This window comes from Dendropsophus ebraccatus, chromosome 11, assembly GCF_027789765.1.
Source record: "Dendropsophus ebraccatus isolate aDenEbr1 chromosome 11, aDenEbr1.pat, whole genome shotgun sequence".
NCBI lineage: Eukaryota > Metazoa > Chordata > Amphibia > Anura > Hylidae > Dendropsophus > Dendropsophus ebraccatus.
In genome coordinates this window covers 93,493,660-93,517,692 of record NC_091464.1, presented here as the reverse complement: position 1 = coordinate 93,517,692, position 24,033 = coordinate 93,493,660, and the positions used below count along the sequence as shown (strand labels likewise).

Below are 24,033 nucleotides of genomic sequence, written 5' to 3'. Positions count from 1 at the left end.
GTGGTGGAGTCATGGTGCGCGCCTCCGTCAGATGAGGTTCTTTATTCTCTTCATCCGATGAGGCCTCTGCTGTTTGTTGAGCTTCTTCATCTCTGCTGACAAATGAACAGTGGACAAAATCTGTTATTACAAACATGTTAGCAACATTGTAACAATTCTCAAGAACCAATATGCATCCAATGCAGGATTTTACTTAGGCTTTTAGTATCCTTTTTTATCCAGTATGTCCAATGTGTTAGCCAGGGGCGTAACTACCACTATAGCAGCCATAGCGTCTGCTATGGGGCCCGCCGCATCAGGGGCCTGCTCCTGCAATACACTGGGCCCCCTGAGCCGTCATCATTTGCAGCACCGGGTGGCCCTGCTGGTCTCCTGGGTTTTGCAATTGTCCCTTTAACTGCAAGCACTCCTGACCAGAGCTAGCAGTTATGTAGTTATGACTTCACTTGACCGTTTAGTGGTCAGTCGGGGGGGGGGGGGGGGGGCAATCAAAAGTTTGCTATGGGGCCCAGCCATTTCTAGTTACACCCCTGGTGTTAGCCTTACCTTTGCGCATAATCTAGACTATTGATCAACATTCACACACTGCTCCCCAAAAATGATGCTCAGGGAAAATAATATGTCTGCAAAGAAATAGTAATTTATTCTCACATCTTGCGCTAATTAGCCCTTGGCTCCCTAAAAATCTCCCTTGAGAAATGAGTGGGACATTGTTAGGTTATATGTAATCATTGGGGCACATTTGTCGCCATTTATCCTGTCCGTGCTTTGTAGCTAAATCGAACTCCAGTTAGGTCTTACATCATCGACTTATTAAACAATTTTTAGTATCCAGTTAGGGCACGCTGCATTTATAAAGAATATTGAGTGTACAGCAGGGGGAGCATTATTGTTAGTAACTTTATTATTATCCAGTTCCAGAAATATATAGGTCCCCCTGCAGGAAGCTCGATGTATATAATCTCTGTCTACGTAACACATGTCTATATGTCTGCACACATAACAGACTGAACTAATACTGACATCATCTCATCCTAGCATGGACAGATGCAATTAAGACACACACTTACTGGCGCCGTCTGCTGGCATTCAAAATGAAACGCAGCATTGGGGCAAAACGCAAAGAGCCGAGTTCTTCTTGTGGGGCCCCACGCCTCATCAGCTGCCGTCGCTCCCTGATGAATCTGCCCCTCACACTGGACCACCTGGTCTCCACATGTTTGGCTGAAAGCAAAAAACGTACAGACATTAGTAATATATGAGCGTCAGGTGACCATAACAGTAGAGTTTCTTGTTTGACATAGTGGGTAAATAACTTACCAATGATCAACTTGTGTAATCTACTATGCTTGTCCCAATCTGGGTATACAATCCGGGCAACCTCCCTCCATGCGGCACTCTGCCTTAGCCGGCTTGTGTACCCCGGCGCAGGGCCGTCCCATAGCAGTGGCCGAGCATGGACCTTAATAAAAAGATAAATAATATAAACCTCTTGCAAACAATGCTCGCTTGGTAAGGTAATAGCTAGTCGAGGCTTTTTCCTTGTTAGGGTACAAACACACACACAGTATACGCAGCAAATACGCAGCAGATCTGCAGCAGATTTGGTGGTGCAGATTTGATGCTGTGTTCAGTTATTTAGATCTAATCTGCTGCGTATTTGTTGCGTATTTGCTGCGTATTGCAGCAGTAAATAGGCTGCGTATACGGTGTGTGTGTTTGTACCCTTAGAGGCAATGTTGCTAACTAAATATGACGTCACTTATGTGGGTGGGTTATGGAGCTTCCCGTGCTGCTAACTCCCTCCCTCTCCCTCAATGATGTCTGCTGCCGGCCCATATCATATACACAGTACACAACTACTCCCATCATGTGGTCATAGTGTAAGCCTCAAATATTTCAAACATAACGTGAATTCAACACCACAATCCGGATGGGGGAGGGGGGAGTGAGTTAGTAGCACGGGCAGCTCGCTAACACAAACCATAAGTCACACCCTCGTTTCTCAGCAACATGTGATTAAACAAAGAAAATTCCTGGAAAAGATATTACACAAACATAGCGAATCAAACATAATTAGCGGCACATTGGCTACAATTGGAAATACATTGCATTATGTTTCACACAGACACATAGCCTAAGGGTACAAACACACACACCGTATACGCAGCCTATTTACTGCTGCGATACGCAGCAAATACGCAACAAATACGCAGCAGATTAGATCTAAATAACTGAACACAGCATCAAATCTGCTGCACATCTGCTGCGTATACGGTGTGTGTGTTTGTACGCTAACAAATATAAATGTATAGTGCGATTTAGAGCTAACCCTTATGGGCAAGCCATAGGAATTACACACATTCGTAGGGACGTGAACTACTATCAGCAATGTATGGTGACCAATGTAGTCACACAGGGCAATAGGTGGGGGCAAAAATCCATATTAGCTTCGTCATAAATAAAGATCATTCATGACTAACTTGTAATTGATAAATTAGGAAGGAAAGAGCCTTTAACAACACATATATAAAATGAAGCAATGTAAAGTACCGGGACAGAATGTAAGCATTATTGAGAACAGATATCTGATATATTCGAAGACCAGACCTGTACATTTCATTTTGACACTAACTCTAAAAAATACATCAAGTGACTGTCACACACATCGCTTCTCAGACTCACAATGATAAGCCAAAAAGCAGTAAGCTGTTAGAACTCCACCTATGTCAACATTTATTAACTCATTAATGGCAAGGCGTTAGCAAATACTCACTTCTAAGATTAGTTCATAAATGTCGATGAGTGATTTATCGATAACCATATCTGCCTCCATCGATTTGCCTTCACAGTTCTAAATAAGCTAATTGAGTGAATTCCTTTCACTGTTCAGATGTGAACATACACAAAATGCAGAAATAACCTTGGCATATACACACAGGAACAAAAGAATGATACATTTGTTATTTTTTTTCTCAAAAGAATCACGTGACCCCCTAGATGCAATTGTATCATGGCCAGTGAACCTTTATAGTTTGTCAGAACTTTGTAAGCCGAGGAACAAAAATAGAAATATAATCATCACTAGCAGTAGTTGATTATAATATGGGCGTTTTGGGTGGCAGCCCGTGGCTCTGAGCTCCTGGGGGGCCCATGACCACCCAAAAAGATTTATACTTTCAATGGTGTACTGTCTCCTGGCTACACTTCTGTTTTTTTAATGGCAATTTTGCACAAATCAGGACATCATGACATTATCTATCCTGTACTATGAACGCCAGGCTAGTGCTTCCATAGTTACAGTGGAGTGGGATGGCCCAGGCTTGGTGAACAGCCTGGGGCCTACGGTAAAGTTAATTCGCCCCCTGATCACTAGTAGCCTCTCCTCAATAATGCTGGCCTGGAATCAATTAACTGCTGCCTCCTCCTCAAGTAGCCTCTCCTCAATAATACTGGCCTGGAATCAATCAACTGCTGCCTCCTCTTGCTGCTCAAATTGTCTCTTCTCAACAATACTGGACTGAGAGGCGAGCAATCTACTGCTGCCTCCTCCTGGTTCTCGACTTGTCTCTTCTCAACAATACTGGCCTGGGTGCAATCAAGTGCTTGTAAACTTTTTTTTTTTTCCATTTTTTTTTTCACTATTTTGGCACTTTGATTCACTATATTTTATTAATTTTATTATTATTATTATTATTATTATTATTATTATTATTATTATTATTATTATTATTATTATATTTTTTCTCATTATTTTTGGAAATTTTTCCCCCCACTTTTTTTTCATTGTAATATCAAACTAATATGCAACTAAACGAAACTATACCCTATCACACTCCCACTATTGTAGCTGCAATTATTCAGCCGTTAGAGCAAGGTTCGTTTTCGGTTCGGACCGATCCGAAATTCACGAAAGTTCGCCGGATCGAACCGAACCGTTCGCTCATCCCTAGTATTGAGTATCGAAATAAAAAAGTTAGTATCGGTATCAAACTCAAAATTCTGGTATCGTGACATCACTACTGTGGACTACTCTTTATTGTGTTTTGTCTGCCTGTCTTGTCTTTGTGTCCCACCAAGCCAGTACAGGGACCGCCGCCAAGTTGCCCAACGCCATCTTAGGGCGGATGGCGGCAAGCAGGTAGGGACAGTGGGCGGAGTTCAGCGTCAGGGCTCACTGTCTTGTATTGTCCTGCTGTCCGGTTCCTGACAGTACCTCTGTTATACATCGCACAAAAGGGGATGAAGGTGTTATGTATGTATTTCCCCACTAGGTGTCACTCTCTGTCTTGCATGTATATGCCTTTTCTATTGAGCACAGCAGAAGGAGAGAAATGGCATGCCAACTAAAATTAATAAATACATAAAATATTTATAATTAATGAAAATTGCAAGCATGCTTTATATCACACCCTCTGTTGATTTATATTTTATAACTACAGTGACAAATAAATAAACAAGAATCTCTAAATTAAAAAGGGATATGCATTAAGACTATTTTCATTTGTAAAAAAAAAAAAAAAAAAATTATGAATTGGACATTTGTGAAAAAGAACACAGCTTAGTAGAGAGCATAAAAACAAAAATATAGAGAAACTAACACATTTAGTTAAGAGAACTCAACAGATCAACTAAACAGAACAGAGGAAAAAAGGAAAAGTTTGAAAGGTTGTTAAATTGATGTAGTGCGGATATAACAGGAGCTGCTTTTATTGAGAATGTCACTTTTCCTGGACAAAGACGTACTGTTCTCCCCGGGTTTGGAAACAAAATTCACGAGCGTTTTTAGATCCACAGAGAAAAGGGAGAAAATGATGTGTAGAATCCAAAGAGAGATGTAAGGCCCTAAAAGCTTTGTATATCTTATTACCCAAGAAAGACGAATCCTCCTGCAGCTGCATTAAACAGGCCCGGCGTGCGGCAGCGCTGCTTGAGTTAACCTAAGATGAAAACAGAATCAGCGCCGGGCTGTAGTCTACTATTACTCGGTGATGATAATGGCACGCTAAGTGTAATCACAGGAGAGTTAATGGAGGCCTTCACTATATTCCTACTCCTAATGCAAACTTCAAGAAAAAATATCAAAAATACTACAATATCCGACACAGCTTCGGCTTGTCAATGATGGCCGGACCTGTAGTGTCGCCTTCCTAATTAGAGGGTAATTGGAGCTGGTGGGAAATGGAGGGACTGTGATGGGGGCCCAGGGGTCAAATCGTGATATCTGAATATCAGAGCAGTAGGGTGGTGAAGGGAGACGTAATGGAGTAGAGGAGAAAAGGAATGTATGCGTTCGGGTGGAGTAGTGAATGGAGGAAGAAAGAGTAGAGATAGGGAATAGAAAAAGAAAAGGATAGGGTTAAAGATGGAGGAAGAAAGAGGAAGGAAGAGTAAGGATAGAGAATGGAGGAAGAAAGTAAGGATAGTGAAGGAAGGAAGGAAGAGTAAGGATAGTGAATGGATGAAGGAAGAGTAAGGATAGTGAATGGATGAAGGAAGAGTAAAGATAATGAATGGGGAAGGAAGAGTAAGGATAATGAATGGAGGACGAAAGAGTAAGGATAGTATATGGAGGAAGAAAGAGTAAGAATAGTGAATGGAGGAAGGTGAGTAAGGATAGGGAATGGAGGAAGAACACCTCTGGAATGCAACTGGGACAGCAGGGAAAGCCTGCCTGGGTGCATCTAACATGCACGAAGTTGCAGTTTTCCTGCACCCCTTTAAATCACATTGCCTATGACAACCACAGATGGCATAGGTAAGGGGGAAATCAAACAGCACCCACCACTTACTGTCATTGTGTGTGTGTGTGTGTGTGTGTGTGTGTGTGTGATGTCAGACACATCCAACATATAAAGGGACATGGGCGTGGAAACCATGTAAAAATTAAATTTGAGGCCCTTGAGGTGGAACACAATAACAAATTGAGTTTGAGGCCCTTGAGGCCTACCAAAAATTCAATAACAGGACTTTCAGTAATGTGAGCCCTCCAAAAATTTAGTTTTAGGCCCTTAAGTGAGATGAGCCCTCCAAAAAATGTATGGTCAGGCCATTGACAGGAGCTCTCCACAAATTCTCCACAGGCCCTTGAGTGAGGTGAGCCTTTCAAAAATTGTCTGAGGTCCTTGAGGTGAGAGCTGGCTTCAAGGGCCTCAAACTGAATTTTTTGGAAGGCATTATAAATTTCCCTGGAGGTCAGACCTCCAAAAATTATTTTTGAGGCCCTTGAGGTGGGCCCTCCAAAAATACCCTCGTGCTCAATACCCTCTCTGAAAGAATGCTGGCGGCAGGGCAGACCAGCACCTCCAAGGCATCAAGGGACAGTTGCCACGTGTCCAGCTTGGACACCCAATAATTGTAGGGTGCAGAGGGATTGGGGAGGACGTGGTTATGGTCTGTCAGGAACTCTCTCAACATTAATTGATACTTGTCCCTCCTGCTGACATCTTTCACCTTAGCTTGCATCATCTATGATAACCATAGATGCTGTAGACGAAAGGGAAATCAAAGGACAGCGACCGGTAATTGTCATTATATGTGTTAGACATGGTCAGACCCATCTTGTTTAAATTTGGAAGGATAAACTCATAGATCCATCAAGCCAATGCAGCTACTGTAGTTCAAGGGCAGCCGACAATCTAAAGGAAAGAGGGAATCCCTTTCATTACATAATAAGGAGGGCCTATGCACACACTCTAAAAACGAGAGCCTGTTGTTGACCCCCTGAAAAATTGCACACAACCCTAGTCGTGACATCTCTCATAATGTTAAGCAAGAGCCTGTTATTGATATTCATAATAAAATTTTAATTGAAAATAGAAATAGAAAACAAGTTCATAAACTTTGTAATATTTGTAATGAAATTTTTTAACCCCTTAAGGTCAAAGCCAATTTTCGTTTTTGCGCTTTTGCTTATTCCATTTTAAGTTTAAAAGTCAACAGCGCTTGCATTTTTTCACCTAGAGACGTATATGAGCGCTTATTTTTTGCGAAACCAATTGTACTTTGCAATGACAGGCATTATTTTTCCATAACATATGCTGCGAAACCGGAAAAAAATCATTTGCGCTGTCAAATTGAAAAAAACTAATTTGTTTTGATTTCGGGGAGTTTTGCATTTACGCCGTCGTCCCATGGTAAAACTGACTTGTTATGCATGTTCCTCAAGTCGTTATGATTACTATGATATATAACATGTATAACTTATATTGTATCGGATGACCTGTAAAAAATTCAAACCGTTGTTAACAAATATACGTTCCTTAAAATCGCTCCATTCCCAGGCTTATAGCGCTTTTATCCTTTGGTCTATGGGGCTGTGTGAGGTGTCATTTTTTGCGCCATGATGTGTTCTTTCTATCGGTACCTTGATTGCGCATATGACTTTTTGATCGCTTTTTATTACATTTTTTCTGGATTTGATGCGACCAAAAATGCGCAATTTTGCACTTTGGAATTTTTTTGCGCTGACGCCGTTTACCGTGCGAGATCAGGAATGTGATTAATAGTTCGGGCGATTATGTGTGCGGCGATACTAAATATGTTTATTTATTTGTTTATTTATTAATTTATATTTATAAAATGGGAAAAGGGGAGTGATTTGGACTTTTATTAGGGGAGGGGATTTTTTATTAATAAACACTTTTTTTACTTTTTTTTTTTTTTTACATACACTAGAAGCCCCCCTGGGGGGCTTGTATATACATAGCACTGATCTCTCATAGAGATCAATGCTGTGTATATACACAGCAAAGATCCATTAGATCGGTCATAGATTACTATGGCCTGCTGCAGGCCATAGCAATCTATTGCCGAGCCGGGATCAGCGTCATTCCGACGCTGAGACCCGGGCCGGCCAGAAGAACGGATCTCCCCCCCGCGATCGCATCGCGGGGGGGAGATCCGACCCACTAGACACCAGGGATAGTGTGCATAAAGCACTTCAATGCAGCTGTCAGGTTTGACAGCTGCATTGAAGTGCTTAATTAGCCGGCGCGGCAACGGGACCCCGCTCTGAACACCCCCCGCGGCGCCATGACTTATCAGATACGTCATGGGTCGCTAAGGGGTTAAATAAATTTAAAATTGAATTTGAAAATAGACAATACTGTGATCCTGGTAAAACAGCAACAAGATCTTGATCCAGAGGTTAAATGGGAAAATTTTACCTCACACTCTGATGAAGACCCTTCTGCTAATTGTGCACGAGAGCCTGGTGGTGACCCTTTTTTTTCTATCTTTTTTATAAGTAGCGCAGAGTGCTAAAACTTTCCCCGCTACATTTAGAATGTAACGGCAAATAGGTCTGGAGAACCTATTCTGGACAACTATGAGCTGGCTGCCTGCCTGTCTTAAGTCGATCATGTTCTGGTAGCCATCCTAGTCACTGTATGGACAGAGCTATATGCTGTGCTGTGTAGTGGCCCTAAGAAAGGGCTTTTAGGATCCTGCCTGCCTAAAATCACCTAAATCCTCACTGTCCCTACTCCAGGATTTCTCCCTAACTAGTTTCAAGATGGAATCTGATGACAAGCAGTGGGAGCTCAGTTCTTATAGTTGGAGGTCACATGAGTGAGCCAGCCAATCACTATAGTTGCTGTTCTTGCAATGCCAGTGTGCTCCTAGGGCCTCTCACACACCCCTGTATAGTAATTGGCTAGAAAAAAACGCCAACCATGGTGGGAGGAGAATTGAATTTTTACAGTGTTTTTGATTGGATATTCAGTCAAACAAATTTATCGAAAAGTGCACTACTTGATTGAATAGCTACTCAATTGAGAAGTGCTTGCTTATCTCTAATAGTGGATAAAGGAAGAAAGAGAAGGGTAGTGAATGAAGAAGGGTGGGAAATAGAGGCCATATAGACAATAAAGTCGGGTGATAAATGGTGAAGAAGGGAAATAATGGAGGAGGAAAGAGAAGGCTAGTCAAGAGAGAAGAGTAGAGAGGTTATATAGGGCAATAAGAGTAGGGAATAGAAAAAAAGGAAAAATAGTAGAATAAAGAATGGAGAAAGGTAGTGAACTGAGGAGGGAAGAGTATGGTGGTAGAGGAAGAAAGAGTAAAGAATGGATGAAGGAAGAGTGTAGAATAGTTACTGCAGGAGGACAGAGTATGGTGGTAGAGGAAGAGAGTAAAGAATGGAGGAAATAGTGGGGGTTAGTGAATAGAGAAGGCTAGAGTAGGGTAATAAATGGAGGAAAGAAGAAGAGAGAGTGAAGACTGGAGAAAGAGAGTAGAGTAGTGGCGGCAGGAGGGCAGAGTATGGTGGTAGGTAGAGGAAGAAAGTAAAGAATGGAAGAAGAAATAGTGGGATAGTGAAGAGACAAAGTAATATAGGCCAATAGTAAGGTGGTAAATGGAGGTGAATGGAAGAAGAAAGTAAATAATGAAAGCTATAATTGGAAAGTAAATAGAGGAAGAGAACAAGGTGGAATTAAGTAATAAAGGGAGAAGGACAGAGTAAAAAAGAGAATTAAAAAGGGTAAAAAAAATGGAGTCAATGGAGAAAAGAAGAGTAGGGTAGAGCTCATGGAAGTCAAAGCAGCGTATTGACTGAAAGAGGTACTGCTAGGGAATGGAAGAGAGTATAGAAGAGAGTAAAGAATGGAAAGTGGAGGAAGATGCAAAGTAATGCAATAAAACATTTTATTGGGGAGCTTTTGAGCTTAGACATTTTCTTTTTGTAAAATGTAGCTGTATAAAAATGTATGAAGTGAGCGCCCTCTAGTGTTGGTGGCAGGCATCCAGCATTTTATCATATGTCTTTGTTCCGCTAAAGTGGATTTGGAGTTCTTCATTAGTAGAAACAAGCTCTACATAATATAGAGATTTATTATGTCATTAATTGGCACAGAATGAAAGATGAAGAGGATATAGTGGGGCAGTGACGTAATGTAGTTGATATGGGAGGACTGAATAGTGTGATGGATGGGGGGTGGATGGATGAAGCACTAGGTGGGAGCACATGATACCTCAGGGGTATTGAGATGGAAATAATCATTCATTGATATCTTGATCAGTAACCCTTCAGCAGGACTAGTCTCCAGCGATCTGCTAAGAGCGTCTACAACCCCTGGCACCAGATTGGAGATGTCTTTAGTGATTTACACCGGATCATCATCGGCTTCCTGTACGACCATCGTAATATTCAATCAGAGATTCAGGAACTCATGTGATGTCTCTTGGATGCCAGATGCTGTAATTTAGTCGGATATGTTCCTATCCCAAGATGTGAGAAATGTGTTACAACCCGAAGCCGATAGCACAAAAACCACAGCTGGGGGTCTCTAGATGCCTCCCGTCCATTACACGGCCCATGGAGGAAACTCCATACTGTTAACCCCAGAGAGACATTTGGTTACCCCAGGGTTGGGTTCAGCAGTGCATGATTGCTGTAGTCTCTCACACTGGAAAAACAGGAACACATATAGTCTCTTCCTCAGCTAGAACTAGAAAACCCACTGACTAGGAAGTGGTGTGTGGAGCAAAGCCTTCCTTCCTCCACTGCAGCTGTGCACAGGGGGAGTGAGACACCTAGTGGCTGGAGTAGGGCACAGCAGCTATATGCACTAACTGTGATACCTGACAAAACTAGTTTTACCTGGGTGTGTAAAGATAGAAAAACCACCCTTAGTGGTTAATCTGGTGAACTTGATTGTAGTCCCATTTCTGAGAAATGTAGATAAATAATAATAGGGTAATTAAAAGTTATAGAGCACATGAGTGAGGGGGGGTTGGGTATGGACCCTAGCCTGGGACCCCCTCATCAATGGTCATGAATGCCCCTGGCAGTGACATTGGTGAAATGTACTCCATATCTGGTGCTCCCTTTTAAAGATGGCTGTCCACATCATAATTTACAGCAAAGTAAAAAAAAAATCAAAGTGTAGATGATCATTTCTCTTTAAGTTGACTCCGAGTTTGATCACAATACAATACAGAGCCGGGTGATACAGACTCAGGAGTCACATGACTTTCTATAGACGTGGCTGAAGTTCATTGACACATTCTCATCAGGATATCAGCACAATTCATAAGTTAAAAAAAAAAACTGCCTAATAATATGGAGGAGGCTGTTTGAAACTTGGTGGGTGAAGTTTACAGAATAAGGAGACAAAGGGACAAGAAAAAAATACATCTGGGGACAAAGATAAGGAAACTGCAGACATAGAAAAGCCTGAGAGGAGAGATATAACAAGTCTATTCATTCAGATCAGGAAAAGTTCATGTTGAGGCTAGCCTGCAGAACATCTCACCAATTATATGTAATATACTGGTTGAAGAATATATTTCTAACACAGATCTTTCTGCCACATGAAATAACAGTGCTGTAAATGACACACAGCGGGCTCCCTGTTATAGACTTTGTATTGGGGCACAATAGCCTAATTGTAGTAACAACCATAGTCTAATAACTAGTGATGAGCGAGTACTAAAATGCTCAGGTGCTCATTACTCGAGCCAAGTATTTGCCGATACTCGAGTGCTCGTTTCAAGTAACGAACCCCATTGAAGTCAATGGGAGACTCGAGGATTTTTTGAGGGGACCCAAGTTCGATAGAGGGAAGGTCGTGTGAAAACCTGTCAACCTCAGAAATTGATGGAAACACAACGGAAATAGACAGGAAACAGCAGGGGCAGCATGTATGCATGCCTCTGAGGCTGCCTAATGGCACCATTATGCCTAATTCTGTGCAACAGCCTGGTTAAAACAGAGGTAGGCATAGGGACCACCCAAAAACTCAGCCTGACACAGCATGGCATTGAGAACACAGGGAACCATTAAAACAGAGGTAGCTTATCATGAACCACCCAAAAATTCAGCCTGACAAAACATAGCGGTAAGGACAGAGTGAACAAGGTAGAAGCGGTAGCCAGTCAGCCTTCCAGTATAGATGCCAGTAAAGGCCCAGCAGTAGTCAACATGGATGTCAGTGAAGGCCCAGCAGTAGTCAACATGGATGCTAGTTAAGGGCCAGCAAAAAGAGGCAAGAGCAGGCACACCTAGTGAGGCTTCCCAAAACTAGGCCAGACACTGCAGGGCCTTGAACACACAGAGAGCCATTACAAGTGAGTGAGGAAGCTAGTAAGGCTCCCTAAAATTAGGCCAGACACAGCATGGCATTCAGCACACAGAGAACCATTACAAGTGAGTGAGGAAGCAAGTGAGCCCACCCAAAAATTGGAGGGAGTTCAGCAGGGGCTGGGATATGTAGTGGACATGAACCCGGGTGCTGACAGCTAACTGGTTAGGCCAGCTGTCAGTCACCACTCACCATCAAGGGTACACTTGATGCCTCTCGACCGGGGGTGGCGAGGCCACGGCTAGACCAAAAAAACTAAGGTGTCGAGAACTCGACAGGCTGGAGCCCGGAGCGGTCAGGACGATACGCCGGAGCGAGGGAGGCGGAGGCCCGTGGCTGCCTCGGTAGGGAGCCGCTCGGGGCAGAGAGGAAGCGGTGCGTGTGCCCCCGCGAGCCGCGCACCTTCGCTCCCTGCCCGCGCTTGGGCCTCCACTCCTCTCTCGCGACCGGCAGACGCTCCGACGCCACGGGGGTCGTTGAGAGGGTAGGGCGGGGGGTCCAGCAGGTCGAGACCGGGCCTCCCCGCCAGTGGCGTAGCTACAATGAAGGCAGGGAAAGCGACTGCTATGGGGCCCCTGCCTTCATTGTAGGTACGCCGCTCCCCCAGGGGTCCAGAGAGGAAGAGGGACCCCCACTGCACTGTTCAGTCCCCTCACTGTAGTGCCGGGTGAGCGGGCTGAACAGAGGAGCAGGACCTGCCAGACGGCACAGGAGAGGGATAAAGGACCTTTGGGTCACATGACCCAAATGTCCTCAATACTTCTATGTGAAGATCAGCCCGGACTACAGGAGGAGGAGGGGGGGGAAGCCTGGGAGCTGTAAGTTCTGTGCATGTGTGTCAGTGAGTGTATATATGTATCTGTGGATATATGTATATGTCAATATGTGTGTGTGTGTGTGTGTATGTCAGCAATCTCTGTAGCACTGGTGTATATGTGTGTGTTTGTGTATGTCAGTAGTGTCTCAAGTGATTGACAGGTTTGCTCCCAAAGATGTTCTGCAGCAGCTTCTATTAATTCTGGGCTCTAATAAAAGAACCCACCACTAATATCTGCTGCATTTTCTTTTATTTCTGGTTGAGTATTTCTTATTACACTGAGATGATTTTCCTGTGTACAGTCTATTCATGGTGTATACATCAGCACTAGTGTAATTACATTACAGCGTATATATGTGTGTATGTCAGTGGTGTAGCTGTATATATGTTTAATGGTGCCTCTGTGTGTGTATATATGGGCATCATTGTCTGTGTTTGGCGCGCTCCGCGCCGACTCGCTGGCCTGGTGGTGGTGTTTCATCTCGGGGCCTGCACCCGCCCCGCTGCTTTCGCCTCGGTCGCCCGGGACCCGCGTCCTGGGCCGGCCTTTTGTCGGTAATGATCCTTCTGCAGGTTCATCTACGAAAACCTTGTTACAACTTTTACTTCCTCTAGATAGTCAAGTTTGATCGTCTCCTCGGCGCTCCGCCAGGGCCGTTGCCGACCCCCGCGGGGCCGATCCGAGGACCTCGCTAAACCATCAAATCGGTAGTAGTGACGGGCGGTGTGTACAAAGGGCAGGGACTTAATCAACGCAAGCTTATGACCCGCACTTACTGGGAATTCCTCGTTCATGGGAAATAATTGCAATCCCCGATCAAAGTAAACGCTTCGGGCCCCCGGGACACTCAGTCAAGAGCATCTGGGAGGCACCGAGAGGCAGGGGCTGGGACAGGCGGTAACTCGCCTCGCGGCGGACCGCCAGCTCAATTACCAATATCCAACTACAAGCTTTTTAACTGCAGCAACTTCAATATACGCTATTGGAGCTGGAACTCTTTTTTTTTTTTTGTTTTTTTTTTTTTATTAGAAAAATGAAAATCGTAACAGTATAGTAACAAAATAAAGTAGCAATAATAAGATAACAAATAAAGTAACAGAATGCAGAACTGCTTCATAACTTAGAACAAAAACTATTCACCACTCAGGCATAACCAAAAAGTCCACTTTTGGGGAAAAATGTCCATAATGTCCATAAATGAAACAAAGACTTAGCTTAATTCAGCTTAATATAACCGAAACTTGACACGCCACCAGCCCTTGGCTTTCCAACCTTATTACAAACCCTATTCACACACTCACACCACACATCCTTATCCTAACCTATCTAACTAAATACTTACCAAACTAACTTAAATAACTAACTTAAAGAAGGACACCGCCTAAAAACTATAACAAAAGGAAAAGGACTCTGCCTAAACCAAAAGAGAGAGGCTACCGCCTTCATAAAGAAAATTAGAATAAAAGGCTACTTGCCTAAAAAAAAAATGGTAACCAAAACAAAAATGAGTGGCTCCGCCACAAAAATTAATGTACTGGCCTATAAAGGAAATAAACAAATAGCAATTTATACTGCTACACTAAATACCCAATCAACCAATGAAATGCCGGTCCACTAGGTGTGTAGCGGCTGTAAATAGGAGACTCCCAAACTCCACAAACACAGTCCAAGCAGAAATTTACCACGCTTACAAAAAAACTTCTTTTATGGTGCGTTCACACCTACAGGATCTGCAGCTGATTTTCTGCAGCAGATTTCATTTAAATAACTGAACACAGCATCAAATCTGCTGCAGATCCTGTAGGTGTGAACGCACCCTTAGGATTTTTTACTGAAAATCTCCTTTCTTTTCTTTTGCAAACAACTTAAATAACGTTGTACATAGAAAACATATCACCCATAGTGCTCATGACGCGGACAGCATCTGGTATCTGGATACGATTTCACTCCTCTCGGAGCCCTTGATCCACCATTTGCTTCACCGGGGACAGAGAGGCATGCAACCGGATGGACGTTTCAGGAGTGTTCCTCCCTTCTTTACGGTCCGGCTGCCTTACCTTATCCTATCTTAACTTTATCTTAACTATATACACATATGACTTCAAACAATGAGTACTATATACAATATGCTTATACTATACCTTTTTTTTTATATAAATATACACTCTAATACTAACTCTACTATTATCCCCTTAAAGCACCATCCCCACCACCTAGTGTAGGGCAATGTCCACGCTTTGCCCATTTGGTAACCCTAACCCCCCCCCCCCCCCAGACATGGCGATTGTCCTAGAGTCACAGTCCAGAGTCCTTGCTCTGCCTCCTGCGCATGCCTGGGAGGGTGACCCCCACCCAACCTATGACTAACTCCTTATACACTAACATTTCAAACAATTATAAAGTGCTTACTTCAGAAAAATTAAAACATAATACAACTTGCTTCAGTTTTAAATTCAATACAGATCCACACATAAACCAAACTCAAGCTTAATACTTCAGCATAATGAAACCAATAAACTCATCAGTATAATAAACAGAACTGAGGGAGACCATCCAATGCCACCACCCCCCAGAGCCAGCACGGCCCCCACTCCGGCCCCTAAGGACCACACCACCTCCAAAGGCCACACCACGGGCCACACCACCTCCAAAGGGCAACAGCAACACCACCACCCCCCCCAACTGAAACCATATCACACTAACACAATCTAGACCCAAGTTCGGTAACCTGTAAGCCTTCCATTCCTTATTTCTTTTTAAATTTAAAACAAAACGCTAAAGTGGCATGCACCAGCCCTCCACCGGGAGCAGAGTATGGCAACCCAGATACTACCCTAAATTTAAAACTGTCCCTATTTTTCCCTTACTCTATCTCTGCATAAACTGTCCCTAACCACTCTCCCTACTCTCTCCCTACAAATTAAAGGCACGTCAAAAGTAAATCCTCTCCATAGGAGAGAAGCCCTATCTGTACAAAAGCTGCCATACTCTAAAGACCTGATCTTCCTGAGGTCACCGATGATGTTCCTACTCACCTCCACCTCGGAGAGGATTTTCTGCTGAGTGGACACTAAGCACCGTGCATTCCAGGTGTAGTACCTAACCACTAGGCTAACTTTAAAAAGTGTCACCCGATCTCGGCCACCAAGGCTCTTGAATGTCCCGTAGGCCCACTCCGCATAGGAGAGGCCGGCAAGTTGTCTCCAGCCGATGGAAGCTCCCACTCATTTGTATATGGCTCTATTAATAGGACAATGAAGCCGGAAGTGATCCATGCTTTCCAGCGTGGACCCGCACTCTTCACGGGGACACTCACGATCATCAGAGTTCCTGTACTTCAGGTTGTCCCTTACATATAGCCTTCCCTGAAAGCAGCGCCAGGCCAAGTCCCAAAACTTCAAGGGGATCCTCTTGGAATTTATCAAGCTTAAGCCCACCCCTAGATCCCGACCTGGGCAATCCCTGAGCGCAATGGGCTCTAGAAATGGGTCAACAGAACCAGTTTGTCGAGAAATTTCCTCGACTAGGTCCTGATCTCCCACATTCCCAGACCCCACCGACGAATAGCCTTCAGAGTCTGGGTAGCGTAAGCCGGAAGATGCCCGTGAGGTGTAAGCAAGTCCTTCACTCGCCCTCCTGTCTCCCATTTCTGGAAGAAAGGCCGAAACCACTCCCTGCAGGAGAGTATCCACGGAGGAGCCCTCTCTTTCCAGAGGTTGGAGATGTTGATCTTAACAAAGGTGTTAGTTAAGAACACCACAGAGTTGACCACAGACAACCCCCCTAGTCTACTCGTGCATACGTAACCTCCCTCTTGACAAAGTTCAACCTGTTCCCCCATAACAGTTGGAAGAACAGGCTGTAGATCCTAACATGGAACGCCTCTGGCAAGATACACACGCTGCCCAGATAGATGAACAAAGGGAGCAGGTAGCATTTGATCAGGTGCACCCTTTCCCTTCCATTGGTCTACCTTCTGGGCGGCATCCTTAAGCCTGCCATCCCAGTTAACAGATGGGTAATCCCCCGGGCCAAATCGGATGCCCAAGATTTTAGCAGAGGACTGGGGCTCTGGAAGGGTGTCCGGGAGGTCAAAGGTGGCATCTCCCCCTCCCAGCTAGAGACTTTTACACTTATCCGGGTTGATCTTGGACCCGGATGTCTCCGAGTAGCGCTCCACTTCAGACATCACCACTCGAGCCTCATCCACTGAGGACACGAAGATGATGACATCGTCCACGTACGCTACCACCCTCAGAGTGGCATCCGGCTCTGCCAGGCTCATCCTGACTCCGGCCAATGGTCCACGATCGACCATCCTAAGGAAAGGGTCGATCGCAAACACATATAACAGCAGGCTCAAAGGACAACCCTGACGAACAGCAGGCTCAAAGGACAACCCTGACGAACGCCAGACCCAACCTCAAAAGGGCGGCCAGACCAACCATTCACAAGTGGGAAACTCTCTGCCCTTGCGTACAAGATCTTAAGCCAATTCACAAACCCCTCTGGCAGGCCGTACCTCAGAAGGACAGACCAGAGGTCCTCGTGGTTCTCCTGATCCAAGGACAGCATGTAGCCCCTCCAGAAACCAGCACTACTCCACTCCACTGCCTCCCTGACACTCAGGACAGCGCTTAAAGCGCTTCGGCCTGGCACCGAGCAATGCTGAGTCCCCGAAAGAAGCTGTGGCGCAAAATGCACCAACCGATTGCATAGTATCTTGGCCAGAAGCTTTCTATCAGTGTTAAGAAGAGCTGTGGGTCTCCAATTCTCAACACGGCTAGGATCCTTACCCTTTGACAGAAGGATCAGGGCTGACCTCCTCATAGACTCCGGCAGAGTGCCCGAGGAGAGACACTCATTGAATACCTCAGTCATGAGGGGAATTAAGCATTCCTTATATGTCTTGTAAAACTCGGATGTTAAGCCATCCGGACCTGGCGATTTCTTCAGGCCAAGCCTGTCAATCGCCAGTCTCACTTCCTCTTCCCTGATTGGATCTGTCAAACCGTCAAGAGGAATGTCAGCTCACGACTGAGGAGCTGCTTCAGCCAGGAAAGCCGACATCTTTTCCCGATTCAGATCCTTCCTCCCCAAGAGGTCCAAGCTGGCGGAAAAACTTGGCAAGCTGTTTTTTGAGGATCTCCCACCACTCTGATTTACTACTACTACATAGGTCCAGAAGAGGTACCTGACTCTGAAGAAAGTCCTCAAAGGATTCTTACATCCGCCTCTTCCAGGAGGGACGAATTCAGCTTCCAGTAACCTCTGCCCATCCGGGGAGTCTCTGAAACATTCAAGGAAAACAGAATCAGACAGTGATCGGAGAACTCCACCTCAAATCGTGGGACCTAGTGACATTACTAAAGTCCCCACCAAAAATAACTTGCCGGCTGGTAAAAAGGAAAGGCTTGATCCTCATGAAGAGATCTTTACGGCCCCACTTTGTTTGCGAGGTGTACATATTAATGAGCCGAAGCTCCTCATGAGGACATCCAGGATCAGGCACCTCCCCATTTCCAACGCAATAACTGTCGGCATTCTACCTGTGCGGTAAAAAGCACTGCCACTATACGGCTCTGTTGCAAGAGACCAGTGTGAAGGCCCAGACCTCCACTCCCTCCTGGCCTTCACTATGGCGGCAAGATCTGTTAACCTGGTCTCCTGCAAAAATAAAATATCTACATTACTCAAGTTGTTTTCAAAAAAGCTAAATGCCGCAAAGCAAGCCGCATCTGACTTTATGCTGGCACAGTTAATTGAGGCCAGCATCAATGGAGTGAGCACCGCCATAGAGGGTGATTGAGTTGGATGGCCTTTCACCAATCAAAAATTATATACAATATAAACATGTGCATTACTACTTCCCTCCTCTTACCTGCCTCTCCACATCCGAGGAGGCCTCCTTTTGGACATTTAAGGGACACCGACAGATCCATGTCAAGGTCCTCGGTCTCACCTGCCTGACCAGCCTGCACCTCCGCTGGAATTACCTTCGAAGGTGCAGGCCCTGTTCCCCCTGAAGGCTCCTCCAGTCCCTCCCCTCCTTCCAGGGACTGGTAGCGGTTGGACAGGTCAATCGGGGGGGGGGGGGGGGGGGGGGGGGGGCAGCAGAGCCTTCCTTTGGTTTCTGGTCTGGTGCAAGAGCCTTCTTTTTGGAGGGCTCTGCCTTCCCCTTTCCCTTGTTTCCTTTCTTGCTCTTTTGGGTATTCTTATTTTTAGTGTGCTTTTCCTGTGTCTGCCACCCCTCCGGACCCTCATCCAAACTCTCATATTGGAAGGAATCAGAGGGGCTGGCAATTTCACCCTCCTTGCGCTCAAATCTCCTCATCAAACACAACCTCCTTAGCCTCAGTGTGCACTTCTAAAGCTGCATTTGGAGCCGGACCGTGAACTACTCCTTGGGAACTTCCAAGGTCCTCGCTTCTCCTCTCGCCTAAGCTTAGAGGGGGTGTTGTGCTTCTACACCGGCCCGAATGCTCTCTCCCCTTTGCTGGTCCCTTCCCTGCCGAGGCAACCAAGTGGCTCTCCCCAGCTGGGGCGGTCGCAGCTCTGGAGAAAGAGCGTGGACATTGGCTGAAAGGGTGACCGAGGTTACCACACAGGTGACACCAAATCTGGTCACAGGATACGGCTAGATGACCCTCCCCACCACACAAAGCACACATCTGCCTAGTGCAGCATGCGCTAAGGGGAGTGGGGTCACCGCACCTGTGACACAGCTACGGCTGACCCTGGTAGAAGATCTGGATCCTATCGCGCCCTAGGAAGGTAGCTCATGGTATGTGCGTCACTGTATTGCCTGAACGCCTTAGGCGGATTGAAAACGTCCAGGCCCCAGACCAGATCCCTTACTGATCAAAGTTTATTCTGGGGACATCCGTCACCTCCCCATACTGGCCTAGCCAGGTCATGATGTCGTAACAAAGTGACTCGTTACGGGTAAGAACGGTCACCTTTTTGACCATATTCTGACAGGAAATTGCTTTTACAGCAAAATCCCGCCAGCCGGGCTCCTCCTTTGCCAGCTCGTAATAGGACCAGAAGGCTTAAAGCCCCTCTGCCCTAGCAAAGCTGACGTCAAACTCAACGGAACCGTAGGGGTGGATCAAGGAAAAGATGTCACTTGCTTTGAAACCCGACTGTAGCAGGAGCTCCACTACCTTGCCCCTTTGTATCCATACTCGCTACACCTTCACTTCTCATGCCAGGGCTGGGGCTGAACTGCAGTGTGGCTGTTTCAGTATGCTCTTTACCCAGCTTTCCCGGGCTTCTGCATGGCCATCACTCTGTTCCTTCTCCTGTATACCGCTCTGCCACTGCTGGGACACTCTTGCTGGTGCAACTGATGATGCTGGTGATGTATCCCCAGTGTATCCGGGACTTCTCGCCCCTTGCACCCTGGGGGGAACCTTAGATGTTGCTCTGGTTTCCGGCCGGACCGCGTACACTGCCGTCCCGCCGGAAACCACGTCACCAGGCCGCTCCCCGCTGTCCTGGGATGCCAGACCGTTGACAGGAAGTGCATCTGCCGAAACCGGAAGTGCCTCGGCCGAAACCAGAAGTGGGGCAAATTGCATCATTCCGGCACCCATCTTGCTGCAGGCACTCCCCCCTACCACTGGGGACCGGCCCGCAGCTGTTACATCACTAGGGCGAAGTCCTGTCCCCTCCTCCACCATTGCTTGGGCTGGGGAACTATGGACACTCCCCCCGCCCACAGGGGGGTGCACACCAGCCTGGGGAATGCCCCCCGCCTCTCTCCCAGCACTGCTGCTCGGCCGCCGAGCCCCTCTGCTAGTACTTGGGGTTCAGATGTAGCCATGCTCCCCCCCCCCCCCCTTGCCTGCAGGGGAGCATGTAAGTACTACACGCACATTCTGGGGGCCGCCCCCCACCTCCATCACAGACCCTGACTCCCGACCACGCCCCCCATGATAAGGGGCGTGGCCTGAAGAGCCCAAGCCTCCCGATTGGCCCTTTGTCTGGCCCTTCTACCATGATGACGCCACTCCCACTGCTGAGAGTGGCATCCTCCGCCATTTTCTCTGCTTTGGCCATGTGCTTGTGTACCCCCTTTCCCTGTGGGGCCCGCTCCACTTCAGAAACCGACCCCTGCAGTTTTGGGGACACAGCAGCCTGATTCAGCTTCTCAGCTGACCCAGACTGCTGTGTTACATACACCAACTTAACTTCTTTTTTTTTTTTTCTTTCTCCTTTTTCCTTCTTCCCCTGGCAGCTCCTCACTGAAAGAGAAGCGATCTAGCGCAATTGGAAACTCCTGCATCACTATGGCTCTCATCAGTCAGCTGGAAATAAGTCCATCTTCACTGTTATCATCTTCAAACGACTCAGGTAATGCCACCTGTTGTGGCTCCAAGCTTGCTGATTCTAGGGGGGTGCACAGGGTCACCTGGGTTTCAGGAACAGTTTGGGTTTTGGGGGTGTTGGGGGACACCGGGTTAACTTCACCCTTTTCACCTGCTTCACCCCTGCCCTGCTCCACCTTGTCTTCACTGTCCAAATCACCGTTCTCTCCACTGCTTCCACCTTGACTGTCACTCTCCTTACCTCTTCCACTGGAAGCCATCTCCAAAAAACGATCCTCATTGTGCAGCTTTTCCTTCATTGCACCACTGCCCTCCAGGATCGCTGCTCTCCTTCTCCTCATTACTTCCACTTCACTCTTGAGTTCTTTCACTCTTGCTGAGAAAGTGGCTCTCTTGGTCTTCGAGGAGTTTTTTTGCCAGGTCCTGGAACACCGTAGCTCCTCTCTTGTTTTCCTGAGCCGCTTCCCCAGCAGATCATACTCAGAAAACATGTCCGTCATCCTTGAGCAATAGGTGGCTACTGACTCTGTACGCCCTCTGTCGCTCCATACTTGCACTCCTTCACTGCCTGTCGGAGCCTGGGTTCTTCCCACCGTCGCCAGGGAAGAGGGGTCCACATTGCTGCTGACCCTGCTGGATTTCCTCATCCCTCTGGCCGGCACCTTCTCTGGAACGCTGGCCGGCTACTTCCGTTTTCAACCCCCCACCGGCCTAGACCGGGGAGTGGGGGCACGGTCCTCCATCAGGGCAAGCTGAGGAAAACTCTCCCCAGGAAACTGCCACATTCCTGGGGAAAGCAGATGGAATTTCCCTTCTCTGGTCTCTGGAAGTCAGAAGCTCTTCAGACATACAACTTGCTTCCGCGGCTGCAACTCTTTTTTTTATTATAAAAATGAAAATCAAAATCATAACAATAAAATAACAAATGCATAACTGCAATCAAAAACAAAAACTTTTGCCCAACTCTGGTATAACTAAAAAGTCCATTCCTGGAAGAGGTCTATAACTGTCCATAAATGTCCATAGATGTGACACACTAATTATTCCAACATAACCATGCGAGCCTGCAAGCCACCAGCCCTTGGCCATCTATGACTACCCATATCCATACACACCACACACCACACCAAAGAAACAATACCTTAAACTTATCCTATACCTACCTATATTACATGACTATGAACTATAAACTTAAGAAAAGCACTCCGGCTAAGAAAAACTAAAGAGAAAGGACTCTGCCTAAATTAAGGGAAGAAGGCTACCACCTTATACAACCGTAAAATAAAAGAAAGGCTACTCCCCTGCAAAAACAGAAATAAAATATCTGGCACCTGTCATAAAATAAAAGGCATTCGCCTTAAATTAACTACTACAATAATAGTACAATGATACTAATACTAATCCTAATCATAACTAACCACCTAAACCTCTAAATCCCAACTGCCAGTCCGTCTGCCGAACCTATCCATATACAAAACTGAAACATAACAAGATAATAATAATAATAATAATAATGCAACATATCAAAAACATAACAAACATATATAATAATTTATATATAATATAACATATAACAGCGTGCTCAAAGGACAACCCTGACGAACGCCAGACCCGACCTCAAAAGGGCGGCCAGACCAACCGTTCACCAGCGGGAAACTATTTGCCCTTGCATACAAGATCTTAAGCCAATTCACAAACCCCTCTTGCAGGCCGCACCTCAAAAGGACAGACCAGAGGTACTCATGGTTCACCCAATCAAATGCTTTGGCCTGATCCAAGGACAGCATGTAGCCCCTCCAGAGACCAGCACTACTCCACTACTCCACTGCCTCCCTGACACTCAGGACAGCGCATAAAGTGCTTCGGCCTGGCACCGAGCAATGCTGAGTCCCAGATAGGAGCTGTGGCGCAAGCTGCACCAGCCGATTGAATAGTATTTTCTCCAAAAGCTTCATATCCGTGTTAAAATGAGCTATGGGTCTCCAATTCTCAATACGGATAGAATCCTTACCCTTTGACAGGAGGATCAGAGCCGACCTCCTCATCGACTTCGGCAGAATGCCCGAGGAGAGACACTTATTGAATACCTCAGTCATGAGGGGAATCAAGCATTCCTTAAAGGTCTTGTAAAATTCGGATGTTAAGCCATCCGGACCTGGCGATTTCTTCAGGCCAAGCCTGTCAATCACCAGTCTCAATTCCTCTTCTCTGATCGTATCTGTCAAACCGTCAAGAGGAAGGTCAGCTCCCGGCTGAGGAGCAGCTTCAGCCTGGAAAGCCGACATCCTGTCCCGATCCAGATCCTTCCTTCCCAAGAAGTCCAAGTAGTAGGATCTGACGATCTCCAAGATCTCTGAACTGGACCGCTTCAGAGATCCTGTACTGTCGATCAGACCCGTCACGATCTTACAACTCACTGACATCTTGCAGTTTCTGTAAGGGTCGGGCGAGCGGTACCTCCCGAAGTCCCTCTCAAAAACCAAAGATGTGTGCCTATCATACTGGCACCTCATGAGCAAGGCTTTCACTCTCGAGATCTCAGAAAGACTACCTCCAGTCGAGACCAGATGCTCGAGTTTCCTCCTCAGGCCCTGATACAGACGGTATCTGTTCAGGGCTCTGAGGCTCGAGAGCTGGCCGAAGAACTTGGCAACCCGTTTTTTGAGGATCTCCCACCACTCTGACTTACTACTACATAGGTCCAGAAGAGGTACCTGACTCTGAAGAAAATCCTCAAAGGATTGTCTTACCTCTGCTTCTTCCAGGAGGGACGAATTCAGCTTCCAGTAACCTCTG

General features: G+C 46.1%; 1 long non-coding RNA gene across 1 annotated transcript; it reads right to left on the bottom strand.

Moving 5' to 3' along the window:
* On the bottom strand, positions 1 to 24,033 carry LOC138767460 (uncharacterized). The gene is made up of 3 exons (XR_011358799.1): positions 23,952 to 24,033; positions 18,099 to 18,194; positions 1 to 95 (listed from the first exon to the last, which is right to left on the bottom strand). It is a non-coding gene; the product is annotated as an uncharacterized lncRNA (long non-coding RNA).